This window comes from Arvicanthis niloticus, chromosome 2 (genome assembly GCF_011762505.2).
Source record: "Arvicanthis niloticus isolate mArvNil1 chromosome 2, mArvNil1.pat.X, whole genome shotgun sequence".
NCBI classification, from domain to species: domain Eukaryota; kingdom Metazoa; phylum Chordata; class Mammalia; order Rodentia; family Muridae; genus Arvicanthis; species Arvicanthis niloticus.
This window is the reverse complement of record NC_047659.1, coordinates 12,538,716-12,554,267: the sequence shown is the minus strand read 5'-3', so window position 1 is coordinate 12,554,267 and position 15,552 is coordinate 12,538,716. Positions and strand designations below refer to the sequence as shown.

Genomic DNA, 15,552 nt, shown 5'->3' with positions numbered 1-15,552 from the left:
AAGGTAAATAGATAAGTATTATGTGGTGTGATGTTTTATGTATGTATTAATAATATTGTGAAAGTTATTTTGGAGGTATAGTTTTTTTTTTTTTGAAGAAGTCATACACAGGTCAAGTAGATATACTCAAGAGAAGTCTAATATTCATGACTTTGCCCATTTTTTTTTTTTTGCAGGGGGAAGAGTATATTCTTTAGAGCCAATCTCCTTGATCAGTATTCAGTGTGCCTAGGATGTGACTGAGCTTGGGTGAGCTGAAGGCATCCTCACATGTAGACCTTGCTTTTATTGCTAATTATGTTGAGTTCAGTTTGTAAAAATGTATCTTGATCTGGGGAGTGTTTTGCCTGAATGTGTGTCTGTGCACTGTGTGCATGCCTCATGCCCTCTGAGTCCAGAAGAGGCGTTTGGATTCCCTGGAACTAGAACAACAGGTAGGTGTGAATCACCATGTGGGTGCTGGCAACTGAACCCGGTCCTCTGAAAGAGTCGTAAGTGCTCTTAACTGCTGAGCCATCTCTCCAGCGTTGAGTTCATGTTTTTAGAAAAGATACAAGAATGTGATAAAATAAAATTTATCTTGTCCTTGAGGCACCTAATAGATAAAACTACCCTTAAATGTTTATTTCACAAGTTTAAAAGTTAAAAAGAAAAAGCCTCAATCCCCTCTCCCAAATCTGCCAAGAACTAGATGGCGGTAATGTCCATTATGCTGGTAAAGTCCCGTGTGTCTGAGCTCCCTAAGAAGCTGGCTTTGGAAGTGGGGTTGGTCCCTCCTCTCCAGGACTGTTTAAGTTGTGTCTTCTGAATCCACTTCTCTGGGGGGTGGCCTCCATTCCCTGTGATAGTGAGGGAAAGAAAAAAAAAAAGGAAGTAAAGCATGGGCTCGAGAGCAGCTGGCAGGCTTGAGAGCAGCTGGCAGGCAGGCTCTTTCCAACAGAGGCCGATAGGATTTATCCTCTGATATGAAAATGTCTGCAGAGGGACCGAGAACCCGGAAGTTCAGCCATGGGAAGCTCATCCGTGCAGAAAAAGCACAATCGGGAGCCCCTGCTTCAACACCCCCAGTCAGTTTCTGCTGCGCATCTGTAAGCCCCGACTTTGCTGCTGCTCTCTCTATATGTTGCCATTGGTTCTTTTAACTTGAAAGTCTCACCTAAGGCTACCTTCATCTCTGCCAAAGACTTTACTGGAAATGCCACCCGGCAGCATTCCTAGGATCTCCTGGTGGATTTCTGCTGGGTGTCTGGAGACTCCAATATGATGATGTTTTGCTGTTGATCCACCCTTGATATTTAATGTCTTACTCTGTGCCTTTTTATATACTTAAGAAACTAACCAAATCTAAACCAGAAGTATGCCTATGGTAGATTATTCTCCAAATCGTATAGATGAATACATATTGGGCAGTATTCACCAATGAAGGAGAGTGAAAAGAATGGAAATATACACACACACACCACCACCACCACCACCACCACCTCAGGACAGATCTTAACTCCATCTACTGATTCAAATGCTAGTCTCTTCATTCATAAACACTCTCACAGACACACTTAGAAAAGGTGTTTTAGCTGCTATCCAATCGCACTTTAACTCCCTCAAGTTCAGGCACAGAATCGACCATCACAGGTTACTTTCTCCACGACATTTGGGGAAAGCAAAGCCATGAAGACTATGAGCTGATGCCCAGGAGACATCAGTAGCCTGAAGGCAGGATGTGTGGGTAATCGATAAGCACAGGACAGGAACGTCCAACGTGAGATTATTCCGTATGATACTATATCGTGGCCATGTGACATTACTCATGCATTAAACTCATAGAATTTTATAGCCCAGAATGAACTGGAGCGGCACTCAATGCCTGCGGGCTCTTGGTTTTGTTTTTCAAAATCTCACAGGAGACTAGAGGTTAAAAGGTGGACGATGAGAAGCGTATAAAGCATTGCCTCACTGAAAAGGAAGAGAAGAAAATGCACTAATATAACTTTGGAGTTTGGGGAAGGATCTCTAGGAAGGAAAGAATTGTAATCTTAAAAACAAAAAGAACTGTACATGAAGATTGGATTCTTTTTTTTTTTTTTTTTTTTTTTTTTTTTTGGTTTTTCGAGACAGGGTTTGAAGATTGGATTCTAGTTGATAAAATTGTTTCTGAAACAGAAAGCGAAGAGACAGAGCTTCCAATGGGACAATTTGAATAACAAGATAATGCAAATGTATCCTAACTCCAGCTATAAAATAATTATCCATGTGGATCTGGAAAAGTGAACAATTGCAAAATAACTCCAAATAAATCATGTAGACACTCAGTTCTCAAGGAGTCAGAGAAAAAAACTTTCCACTCGTTAACTGCATTTGCATAAAAAGACGTCCTTCTAAAGCTATCATAGAAGCTGGAAGAAAAAGTAACTTTGCAATGGAGCAAATAAAACTATCACAGTCAAAATTGACATCAACAGACATAAAGTGTGTTAATGTCATGCACCCTTTAAATGGTGGAATCACTCATTATGGGTTGAAATTCAACCCTCCAAAAGATGCATTACAATTCTGAATTGTGGTCGTCGGGATGAAACTGAAAAGATGGGCCAGAGTTTAACCTCAAAACAGAAAACAGTCGCATGAAAACAGAGAGGGAGACTAAAGCATGTTTTATTTATTCATTTATTGTGTATGTATGTGTATGGTGTGTATGTGTGCTTGTGCTGTGCTGGTGTATGGTTATGTGTGTGAGTGCAGACACACTTCATTCATCAGTTAAAGGGCATTTAGGCTGATTCCATTTCCTTCCTAGTATGAATGAAGCAACGTGAACATGCTGAGGGACTGTCTCTGCAGGAGGATGCTAGTGCCTTTGCATAGACATCAAAGAGTGGCACAGCTGGGTCACATGGAGGATCTACTTTTAGCTTTGTGAAGTTTTTTTCACACTGATTTCCAGAGTGGCTATACCAGTCTGCAATCTCGCCAACTGTAAATGAGTGAGTGCCCCCTTTCATCCTCTCCAGAATTTACTGTTATCTTTCTTTCTTTCTTTCTTTTCTTTCTTTCTTTCTTCCTTCCTTTCTTTCTTTCTTTCTTTCTTTCTTTCTTTCTTTCTTTCTTTCTTTTTTGGCAGACTAATAAGTTTTTTACTGAGTTAGGATTATGGATGAAGTTAGCATGGGTAAGTGACATGCATCTGCATGACTGGAGAAACCACACTTCAATGTGAGGTGATGACATACATTATGGAAACAGTCAGTGGGGTACCCCATTCAGTCAAGCTTACACCTCCTGTATACTCCGGTACCACCTAAGACACATGGGAGTTCAGTGACTCCCCACTCCCTCTGCATCTAGAGTGTTCACAGGCCTGTTACTATTCCCACACACCTATTGATCTCTGTCCTCGCTCATTTTATTGCCACCATTACAGAGGTCAATGTAACCACCTCAGCAGTCTCTACTCCGTGATGGACACTAGTCATGCTATGGACAACAGTCATGCTATGCCCAGAGGAAACAGCTATACCACAACAACCCCCGTTCAGAAAGAGACATAAATAAGCCTACTAATGAGTCTCAAGGAGAATAATGCGTCCTAAAGAGAAAGAGACACAAGGACACCAGGCCAGAAGCATGGGCAAAAGGTGGTTTTAAATAAACTATAATAATACCTTTTGATGAAATTACTCTGCCGGCCAGCCAAGCCCCACGGGCATGGAGACTGCAGAGACGGCTCAGCAATCAAGAGCTCTTACCAGTCTTGCGAAAGACCCAGATTCAACTCATCCACACAACGGCAGCTCCCAGCGCCCTGAAACTCCAGTTCTAGAGGATCCACTGCACTCTTCTAACCTCGGCAGGGTCTTTCGCCTGCTCCAGCATGCACACGCAAATTTAAAATAAAATAATCTTAAGTGAGATAATAAAGATAAAACAAAACCTAACACATCAGAATTTGACAAAGCAAACGGAAGGAGCTTGTCTGAGTTTAGATCTGTTGTGAAGAGGTGGTAAGTCAGTCCTTTACATACTCAGTGTTGAGTTTTGTTTGGAGGGACAAGGTGACTCCAATGTGGTAGCCAAGAGGGCTCCTGATTGTGATGCATAGCTGGGTTTGCCTGACCTGGTGCACAGGCTGTAACACCTGAACTAAACCTGGGAGTGTGGGGACTGGGAGGCACAGGAGTGAGGGGGGCTGCTGCACAACCTGAGCCAGACATCCTGGGATATACTGAGACGTCATTGGAGGGCTAGTGTATGGGCGATTCACCAGGCTGGGCTGGTGCGTTAGCTGCAAGACCAAGCAAACCCTGGAATGTCCGAACAATAGGGTGTTTGGAGGAGCACCCTGAGAAGACAAGCTCTCTATCTTCTTTTAAACCTAACTGGGCCAAGAAGTACATCACTATGGACACTAGATGGTGCACTATAAAAAGAAAGTAACTGATCATCATTTCTAAAATGAAGCTGCCTCTAGGGCAGCCTTGGTGGTAACAGGCATTCTACTGACCAATGTCTTCTGTGTGGTAATTCTGCCCTCCTACATGTTTCCCCTACTCTCCTGTGTTTCAGGAGAGCTGGTCAAATTCTTCTTCCTCTAGCCTCCATATTCAACCAAATCCTTGCAATTCTTCCAACTTGTCATCAACTGAAGTCAGCAATGCACCGACGCTTTCCAAGGAGCAGAAACAGTGTTGATGGAGACTATTTACACTGCGCTCACATTCTTCTAAAGGAGTCACAGGTGAGCTGGGCAGTTCTTTTCTGTCTCGCTTCGGATCTACTTCCCCTGGATCGATAGACTAGATGTGCTGTGGGATGGATCTGAATGGAGGTGCCATGCAACATTAAAAAATAACATTTCCTTGTCCCACAGTCATTAGAAAACTTCAGGGCATAGGAATAAGCCCTGCCACTCATCTGCCCACCAAGTCACATTGGGCCGCAGTGGCCATCTTGTGGCAGTTATAGTGTTGGAAGTCTCAAATCCCAGATAATTAGTGTCTAGGGTAACCAAAGCGGCTGGTGGCCCCACACTAGGCCTAGATCTACCCGAGACCCCATGTAAACTCAAGCCAGGGGAAGCTAGAGAGATGGCTTGGAGTTATAAGACCACTGGCTGCTCTTTCAGAGGATGCAGGTTCGGTTCCCTGCTTTGCTCTTTCTTCATAGCACTGCTTTGGCTTTGGGGGGTCTTTTGTGCTTCTGTATGAATTTTAGGTTTTTTTTCCTAGTTCTATGAAAACCATGTTGGAATTCTCATGAAGTCTGCATTGAACTCCTGGAACACAGTTCCATTGCCATTTTCCTAGTACTAAAATGCAACCCCATGACCATGTGAGCTCTTTCCTCTTCTGTCTTCGTCAGATTCCTTCTTCAGTATTTTTAAAATCTTTGTTATAGAGGTCTTTACCTCCCTGATAGATTTATTCATAGCTTACTTTCTTTCCCTGATTACTTTATGTTCTCCTTCTTCTGAGCTAGCCTCCAGCAAATGATAGAATCCAGTCCACCATCCTGAGGGTTTGAATCCGTTACTGTAGGTCCCCCTTAACTTTCATTATTGTCAGTGGAATCACTCAGAGCTATCCCCGGTTTTTCTTCTCTCTCTTCTCAGCTGCAACCTCTTTTCTTTTTAACTAAACAGGATCACTCTTCCTACAAAGTACAATTCAGTGAGGTTCTGGAGGGTGGTGGGGAGAAAATATGAAGAAAGTTACTTTCTCTTCAACCACTTAACAAAGGACATACGGTGGGGAAGCACCACACATTGATTGATATTCCCAACACACATACTCACATGCATACACACGTGCGTACAAGCGTGCAGACACATCTACATGCACACTCATGCACACATGCGCACACATGCATGCACGCACATGCACACTTCAAAGAACCTCAACCTTACACCACATTGTTTCTTTTGCCAATGCCAAGTTTTCAGTAGACTGTGCAGTCATGTCAGTTGTACAGTTGTGTTGGTTTCAGATGATAGGTGCATGTGGTGAGATTAGTAGTTTCCAGAGCTCAAGCTTTTTAGTTACACTCTTTTGTTGTGTCCCATGGTCAGAAACTGTATTAAGTAGAGTATCTTGACAATGGACAGGGATTGTGTGGCTGTACTTGCAGAAACAGTTTAAACTGGAAAAGTGACTCCATACCCAACTCTTTGTCTATTATAGTTTTAAAACAAACTTTTTCCAGAGTAGGAAGGATACACTACTCAATTTACCAACAGATGATTGGCTACTTGCCTTGATAAACGGTACTACACATGGGGAACTCAAAGTTTGGATTCTGCTCTTGGCAATTTAGCCACTCAACAGCACCAACAGACAGATTAGCTCAATAGGGGGAATCCATGTTGTTTAATTTGTGCCTCTATCCCTGACATTGTGGACACTTTGTGGACAGGCCAATTAAAAACTAGGGTGCAGAAAGATGAAGGCTGACAGCCACAGGACAAGCCATCGTTTCTCTCTCCATTTCAAGGCCTCTGCCAGGGTATCTACTCATGGCCGTCCATGCTAATTCCTTTCTCTTGTGCTCATTTCTGAAAGACCCATTCGTGTATCTCATTCTCAATCTTGTTAACAATCTCTCAAAGATGTTCTTTTCAAGTTTCTGACCAATGACTAAAAATCTGCTTTCTCTAAGTAAGTGTGGACCTGTCTCATAGGCTACCTCTTCTTCCAGGCCACAGTTACAGCGAGATACGCTGCTCAAAGTCCTAATGTCTGGAACAATGTCTCTTGACTATTCCTCTCCATTGGCATCCCTGCGTGAATATACGTGAATGTACTTGGACTACCGTAAGATAGAGATCTTTTTTTGAATGAAGTCCAAGTTTTATTCTTCTTCCTCCAACATGTTATATGGAACGCCCCATGACACCTTTGTCATGTGGAAGGTGAGAAGGGGACCACAGGCAGCAAAGGTAGATGCTGTGGGTGCCAGAACCATGTACACATTCATGTAAGAACTTGTGTCTTCTGAACTCACTCCAGTCTGGCTTACACATAATTTCCATTTGATGATAGACAGCTGCTGCACATGTCCGGCCTTGGCACAGGATTTAATGTATTGCCGGAACTACTGCTCAAGATGGGTAGTGAAGGTACCCTCTTAGAATTCCATACTAAACATTCTGCTTCTTCCAGGGTACAACAGAGTCAGCCATGGACATCTCAAACAAGAATAAATGGTTCTGTCAGAAGAAGTAGGCATAGTTGTGATCTCAGACTTTAGATATTTGCTTGGTAATTTTCCTGTTGAGTTTTGCTCACAGAAGGCATACAACGTGTTTAACCACTGACTCTCTGGGCACTGCTGGGTAGGCTTAGAGTAGCCTAGTGACCCGCAACACCCATGGAGAGTCTTCACCTGTCCCAGGCATGTGCCAGAAGCAGTGGCCATGTTTCTTGTTATAAAAAAAAATCAGACTAGTGATTACGAAGAGGGTTTCTGTTGTCTTGAGACAACAGGAGTCTTAGAATTGACATTCTGAGGATCCTAAACCTGGAAAAGATTCCACGTATCCTTTTGATTATATGACAGGACACGAATGGTTTTTCCTATCCACATGTTATTGTACACAAAATAGCCCAGTTTGTTAGGCAGGAACGTCTTGGACTTGTATTGAGGTAAGAATATGTGTGCACCCTGTCTACACATACAGAGGGACAGAGTTGAATCACTTCTTCGCTGCTGCTTGTCCACATGGAAGGCTTTATTGCAACAAAAACTTTTTTTCCCAATTTCAACAATTCTCATGAGAAGTTACTGAATAGAGCTCAGTCTAGAAAACAGAGCTGCAGAAGCAAAGGCCTGTGTGTGGTTCTGGCAGAAGCCATTAGTTCACTGTAAGCAGGAAGTGTGATGGAGAGAAGAGAGAGAAACTGGAAGGGCTGGGTGGGGCTATACTGTGGGATTTACGTGTTGGTCTGGGAATACAAACAGTGTTCTGTGGGCTGAGAAAATAGAGTGGTGAATTTCCACAGGCCGTGACCTGGAATGCAACCTCCTCACAGGTCTTAAAGATCACAGCAATGGCACGAAACAAAAGCTATTGGCATTTGTGGGTTATACCCGTGGCAGAATTATGACCATACTAGCCACAGAATAACAGCAATTAGCATGACCAAAAATGTTTCTCTGAAATTTTTATCTCCCAGATAAAAGGTGGCAATACAATTTCACTACCTCTGAAATCCCACTAAAGCATAGTAAATGGATTTATTTTATTTATTTATTTTATTACTTCTCTTTTTATTTTGGTTTTTCAAGACAGGGTTTCTTTGTGTAGCCCTGGATACCCTGGAACTTGCTCTGGAGATCATGCCGGCCTCAAACTCACCAAGATCCACATGCCTCTGTCTCTAGAGTGCTGGGATTAAAAGCGTATGACACCACCACCCAGCTGTAAACGGATGTTTTAAATCCCACAACCCTATCAGTACACAGAGAGAAAATAATAACAAAATTTTAGAAGCCATCCTCAAGGGAAATAACTCAAACTACTGTGGGAAAAGTCAAGATCTGCAATGGCATACACGACATAATCTTACAAAGAGATCCTCCAAGCTGACCTGTATTCCTCAAAGTGTCTAAGGTCAAGAAAAAGACAGGCTCAACATGTCATAGATTAGAGACAGCCAGACGAAGTGTGAGTTTCTCAAACAGAAAAAGCACATCAGTGGGAAACTTGTGACATTCAAATGAACTCTGGTCTGGTCATTGATGGGACTTACAGTCGTCTCTGAGCTTCGATAAACAGGTTACAATTTTGTGCATGTGCATTGTTAAAAGGAGAGAATGCTCGTGGGAAAGCGTACAGGAACTTTCCGTCCCATCTGTTAAGACTCTTTTGTAAACTTAAAAATGATTCCAATATTAAGCTTTAAAAGTACAACCAATATTGAAAGGAGAGAGAGAGAGAGCTCACGTTCCCTCTCTGACCCAGGGCGGGGCAGTCATTCCTGGCATTGATGGTCTCCAGAGTACAGACGTGCAGGAACAGGTATGCACGGGTGTGGTCCTGACAAAGAGGAACATGAGCTGAGTGTGTGTGCACACCTTGGTGATGCTGACCTTAGGGTAGATGGCAGGGCTGCACGCAAGTTAAGACTCCGCATATCCAACAGGGACAGGACCTACTTAGGAAAGAACGTGTGAGGGTCTCTGACAATCTCTGTCAGTCGGGCTAGCAAAATTGCACTTAGCTCTGAACTTCAAGTTCCACTTGTTTGTTGATAATACTTGAGGCAGCCACTGGCCCTCTTATATTAGCCCATTCCTGCCATTCTGCTACAATTGCTTATTAGTTTAAAAAAGGTCTTATGTCACACCTCATGCCTTCGGTTTTCTTTCTGCATTACTTTTGTTGGTCATGGTGACTAGTCAGGAACCACTTAAAGGAGGAGAGGTTTATATTGGTTTACAGGAGTTATAGCAGTCACCACAGGGAAAACATTGCACCTGCACCAGGGTAGTCTAGGGAGGCAGGAGCAGGAGCAGAGCATAGGCAGCATGAAGTCCAAGGAGAAATGGGGCCTCCCACTCCCCGGTGTATGAAGTGCAAGGCTTCTCTCAATGCCACAAGTTTCCCTGAACTTGCCTTGTCCACATCTTTATTTTGGCTTTTGCTTATTTTCAAGACAGTGCCTCATGTAGCTGACAGGCCGGGAACACTGCGTGCCTACGGATGGCTTTGAACTCCTCACCCTCTGGGATTGAGGCATGCACCGCCATGCCTGGCTCTTGTGCACACTTCGAATATGCCATTCTCCTTTCCTCAAAAGCATTTTCCTGCCCTGTCCTCTCTCTCCTCTCCTTACCCCAATGCTGATTACAGGCAGTGGGGAGAATCACACTGACGCCATCTTCAAGTTTTCTCCACCAAACAAATTTCTTTACTTGTCTGTTATCTGAGAACACAGGGTAACAAATTTTTTAGATCAAGAGCAGAACAGAATCACATTCTGCCAGAACACGCCTTGAATGGCCTCTGATCTAATTCCTGAATGTGCCCTTGATCCGGTCTATAATCTCAGGAGCTTGGCCTTTGCTGTATCCACTCTAATCAGCACTGCAGACTTCCCACACTCCCTCCCAAAGACCCATTAAGCTCTGCTCACAGCATCCTACATCGCTCAAGCAAACCAATTCCAAAGGCCTGAGGACCATGTGGTCAGGTCAGACACAGCAATGGCCCACCTCTCTGTACCAGGGTTTTGCTTTAAGTTATTTTTCTTTGGGCCGTAAAATAGTAAAATAACACACACACACACACACACACACACACTTGAGGGAGGGTTTAATTTATCACATGATTTACAGTGGCACAGTTGTCACAACAGAGAAGGCACTTGTAGTCATGAGTTAAAATACAATGCCCCCAAATTGAGATGCTAAAACCTTGAATGTCAGTACCTCAGCACACAGCTGTATTTGGAAACAAGATCTATAAGGTAATTATGTTGAAATTAGGTCCTTACAGTAGCCCCAGATTCAATATGATTGTATTCTAAGAAAAGGGAAATCTAGACACAAGCAAATAGAAAAGAAAATGTAAAGATACAGTGAAATGAGAATTATTTACAAGCCAGAGAGAGACCTGGAACAGAACATTCTCTGATAGTCCTTAGGGGCGGAAATCAACCCTGCTAACACAATGAGCTTGGGCTTCCAGCTTCTAGAATAGCAATTCTCAACCTGTGGGTCGAGACCCCTTTTGGAAGTCAAATGACCCTTTCACAGGGGTCACATATCAGATAATTATTTTACAATTCATAATAATAGCAAAAGTATAGCTATGAAGTAGTGACAAAAATAATTTATGGTGTGTGTGGGGGGGGGTCACCACAATATGAGGAACTGTACACTGCTCTAGAACAAGAAAGACAAATTTCTAATGTTTAACACACCTAATCTATGGGACTTTGCTATGGACTCTAACAACTAACACAAGCAAAGAGACTATTAGATCAATAAGGTCAGGAATGGTTGTCATTTTGCTTGTTGGTACACTACAAACACTACTATGCTACTCAGCCCACAGTAGGTCTTCAATAAATGTTGGCATAATAATAATAAATCACCATAATAAATGTGATGCAGTAACTTAGAATTAAACCACCAGGGAAACATATCAGATTTGCCAACCTGGACAGACTGGCACAAAACACAGCTTGTTACTCCACGCGCTTCTGCATGGTATTGGTTAGCTGGCTTCATCGAAGGCAGTAAGAACAGCCTGGATCAGCAGTTTAAAGGAGGAGATAATCAAGACCTTTCCTGTTCTCACTGAAGCATTTCTTATGAGCAGAGGAAAAAGACTAATTAAATCTCCTTAGGACTCATTCAATTATGGACTCACAGGGTATCTCTCAACTCTGTCTCCATATCCTAATGTTATCAACCAGCTATATCAATCAGTCTTTAATTTGGTAGCCTGAATATATTAACCAAAAAACAACAACATAAAAGAAAAAGCAATAAGGAATATTCTGATTTTTAGCCATGAATACGCTTTTAAAGACGTCCATCGGGGCCTGGGAGAATGACTGAATTGTTTAGAGGGGTGATGCTCTCTCAGAGGACCAGAGTTTGGGTCCAGCACCCATGTTGGGCAACTCACAACTGTCTGTTTCTCTAGCTCCAGGGTTCTGACACCAACTTTTGATCTCCGTGAGCACTACAGGGACACGCACAGTCCCACATACATGTATGAATAATAAATAAATAAATAAATAAATAGGAGGGTATGACTACTCCAAGGAACAGAGGAGAAGAAGGTCCTTTGTAGATATGAGGGAGAGCACAGTCAGAGGCAGAGACATCTGGGAGAGTCCAGAGTGAACATGACTCTGAGTCAGGCCATGGGAGAAGAGGAGATGGGGAAGGGGAAAGGGGAGAACCAGGAGGGTAAAGAGTAGAGCAGAGAAGGCAGGGTAACCGAAATGGCTGCATCATTTAGGAAGGGCAGCTGGGGGAAGGGTAGCCTGGCCCCTGGGCGGGAGAAGTTTAGAGGAGTAGGTTATACCAGCCATACCCAGCAACAGGTAGGGACTGAGGGATGCTGGGAGAACCTGGTGACCAGGTCTGCTTTGATATGTTAAATAGGCATCTCAGTTGGCTATTTGTCCCAGGTTTGAGACCTAACAATATACATATAATTACAAATAAAGTCCTTCTAAATTTTTCATTAAAATTATAAAAGGATCTGGAGAGATGGCTCAGCAGTTAAAAGTATTCATGGTCAGCTCTCAGCACTCACATGCTGGTTTATAGCCATATATAACTCCAGTTCCTGGGTATCCCACACTCCTGAACTCTGCAGGAACCAAGGCACACAAGTGGGACACAGACCTACACGCAAAGTAAAACACTCACATAAGCCTTTAAAAACCCTTATGATAGTTTGATTAGAGGTGATAAAATTGCAGGCAGTTTTCCTTTCTACTGATCCATAACTCCACCTAAGTTTCCACTTCTAAAGCCAAAAGTTCTTTTAGAAGACGCTTTTTAAAAAACAGTCGGAGGCTGGTGAGATGGCTCAGTGGTTAAGAGCACTGACTGCTCTTCTGGAGATCCTGAGTTCAAATCCCAGCAACCATCTGTAATGAGATCTGATGCCCTCTCATGGGGTGTCTGAAGACAGCTACCGTGTACTTGCATATAATGAATGAATGGACCTTTGGGCTGGAGCGAGTGGGGCTGGAGCCAAGAGGGAGAAGGGAAGGAAAAATAAAACAAAACAATCTGTGTGAGTATAGAGCATGCGCATGTGCAAGCGTGTGAACCTTTGTGTGCATGGAGGTCAGATTCCTCAGAGTCAGATGCCAGGCTTGTTGAATGGGCATTAGTGACACCAGGTAGTCGATGGTTTCTTTTTCTCTGTTAATTAAGGAATTAAAAGACAGGAAAATGGCTCAGCCTGAAACAAAAAAACTTATTGGCAAGTTTTACAGACCTCTCAGATTTGAGGAGGCTCCAGAGCTGAAAACCACTGAAGCTCAGGGGTTTTTATATGGGTTCAAGTATTGTCTTTTTTGTTGATACTCCTAGTCTACTGGGCTTACAGTACTTATGTGCCTCTTTTGGTGTTGTGATCTGGCCCCCTGCTTCTATGAATATCTCCCTCCCAACTTTCTTTCCCTCTGCTTCAGGGGTTCGCAGTATCACTGGGATCCAAACTCCTTCTGACTGGGGAGCAGACCATCTCTCCGGTCCTCTTTTAGAAATGTCTAACTTCTAAATATTCTTGAAAATTCAAAGGGAGATGTGTGTGTGTGTGTGTGTGTGTGTGTGTGTGTGTGTGTGTGTGTGTTACCTGCATGTACTTAAGTGCATACCATGTGTGCCTGGTTTTCATAGAGGCCTGAGGAAAGCAAACTGGGTCTGTGGAGCTGACGTTACAAGCATTTGTAAACTGCCCGTTGTGGGTTCTGGGACTTGAACTCAGGTCCTCTGAAAGAACAGGAAATACTCTTAACTACTGAGCCTCCTAAAATTACTCTTTAAAGAATATTTATCCCAAACATTTACAGAGAATGTGTGTGAAAGCCAAAATATAACAGTATTATTGGCAAGTCAAAATATTTAACTTAGAATTGGAAACTCTCATCTATTCCCTCAAGTTTGTTCTTCGTTTGGGGCCCAGAATTAATGCTGGAACTGATGCAATCTGGACTGGGTGCCAGCAAATGTTTTCCAAACCCTCTGTCCCAAAGGGCAGTGCCTCACGAATGACGCTGGTTGAGATTGTCTTGAGAGTTCAGCTCCTTAGCAGGAGCAGCACTGACAAATACACTTGGAAACACCATTTTCCTTTCTAGTAAAAGAACAGTGAAACCTAAATACTTTATCACAATACGCAAGAAGGTTTTATTTCCTATTTGCTCTGCTTCCCTGAGAACCACAGCGTATACAGGAAGTTCACGCCCCTGGGGTTTATTTATGGCAGAATGGGGGGAAAATGAAGCTGTGGACTTTGTCAAGGAAGATTGCAAGAGAACAGACCATTAAACTACGATAGCCCCCGCCTTCTCTACTGAGCAGCTTATAGATAAAAGGCTAATCACGTGATTACATGAGCTGTGACATCATCCCCAGGACTATAAACAGTTCTCTGGAAGCATTTGACCTATTTATGGGAAGTCAATTTGGAAAGCTGAATCATAAGGCTTACAAATCTAGAACCTTCACCCTCAAGCAAAGGTTGTCTTGATCCTTCTCACTGTTACATTCCTGTTTTCTTCTGGACAAGGTCAATGTTCCAGAGCTATAAAGTCAAGCAACTCTTACTATTTCATGAGAGGGAACCACCACAAGGCATTTGGAATTACACAGTCAATACTGTGTGTGTGTGTGTGTGTGTGTGTGTGTGTGTGTGTGTGTGTGTGAGAGAGAGAGAGAGAGAGAGAGAGAGAGAGAGAGAGAGAGAATGTTTCCAAGAGGGAGCTCTCAGCAGTGATGAACTATCTCTGTATCTTTGCTAACTGTGTTTATAAGAATCTGTGTGATAAAGTGGCACATTTGAGTACTTATTCTGTCAGGGTTAATTTCCTGTTTTGAAACTACACATAAAACAGATTTAGCTGTAGGAGTAACATGAGTAGAGGGTCCTTGTGGCCGCTGTAATGTCTTTTCAGCTTTCTGTGATTCTATGTTTATTTGAAATAAAATGCCTTTAAAAAATTTGTGTACCATAATATTCTCCTGAACAGTTTGCATTAGGACTGACGGGGGTGGGGGTGGGGTGGGAACAGCGGTGACTTTTCAAACATGAGTTTTTCAGTCACAAACTGCAAGGGAGGCAACTTGAGACGGGGAGGGTTCTGCCAAATGCTTCCGACACAGCCTGGACACTGTAAAATGTAATTTTAGAATCCAGGCCCGGCCTTTCTTCTCTCATGAACAAGTCTGCCCCATTCCAAGTTTGGCTCTTTTAGGGGACATCTTTCAAGGGCCACATCCTTATTTATAGAAAGAAGCCTTCCGTGTTGCTGTTGCTTTCCAAACACCCTTAGCGTGTTTGTTTGTGGTATAATATAAACTTCACGAGGGCTGGCACTGTGTCCACCTCTGCCCGCTGCATCATTAGAGGACCTCACCTGCTAAGAGGCCAGGCGCACTCCGTGGTAAGTTAATTTTGTCTGAAAAAAGTAAGTGTACCTCCCGGGAATCAGTTCTCTTTGGGGCAAGGGCGTTGGTGCGGACTCCTTCCTCTCACACTGCCTGCCCAATGTATCAGGCTATACTCAGCACCCTCAGCGCGCCCCTCAATCCGCAAGACCCCGCTACAGGAGGGTGCTCCTTCTCTCTCACTAATGCCTGGGATCACAGGGGGCCTTGCTCCACTCCTCAGCCCCGCCCTGTTCTCGCACCTTTTCCTCGGATCAACTCACCGGAAGCTGGGGCGAGACTTTGGCAGGGCCTTAAGCATTCCGGCCTCACTGCCTTTCCCTCCGAGACACTGCCTCGCCAACACCCCCTTCAGGCCACGCCCCTCAGGCTACGCCCTTCTGCTGAGGAAGGGCGGGGAGGGGCGTGTCTTCC

The 15,552-nt window shown here is 43.5% G+C and overlaps 1 long non-coding RNA gene across 1 annotated transcript in view; it reads right to left on the bottom strand.

The window, feature by feature from the left end:
- The window catches only part of LOC143441283 (uncharacterized), a 93,573-nt gene extending 78,027 nt beyond the window's left edge, over window positions 1-15,546 (bottom strand). Inside the window, exon 1 of the long non-coding RNA XR_013108544.1 lies at window positions 15,402-15,546. This is a non-coding gene — a long non-coding RNA (uncharacterized LOC143441283). The remainder of the gene's footprint in view (window positions 1-15,401) is intronic.
- Window positions 15,547-15,552: the final 6 nt, after the last annotated feature.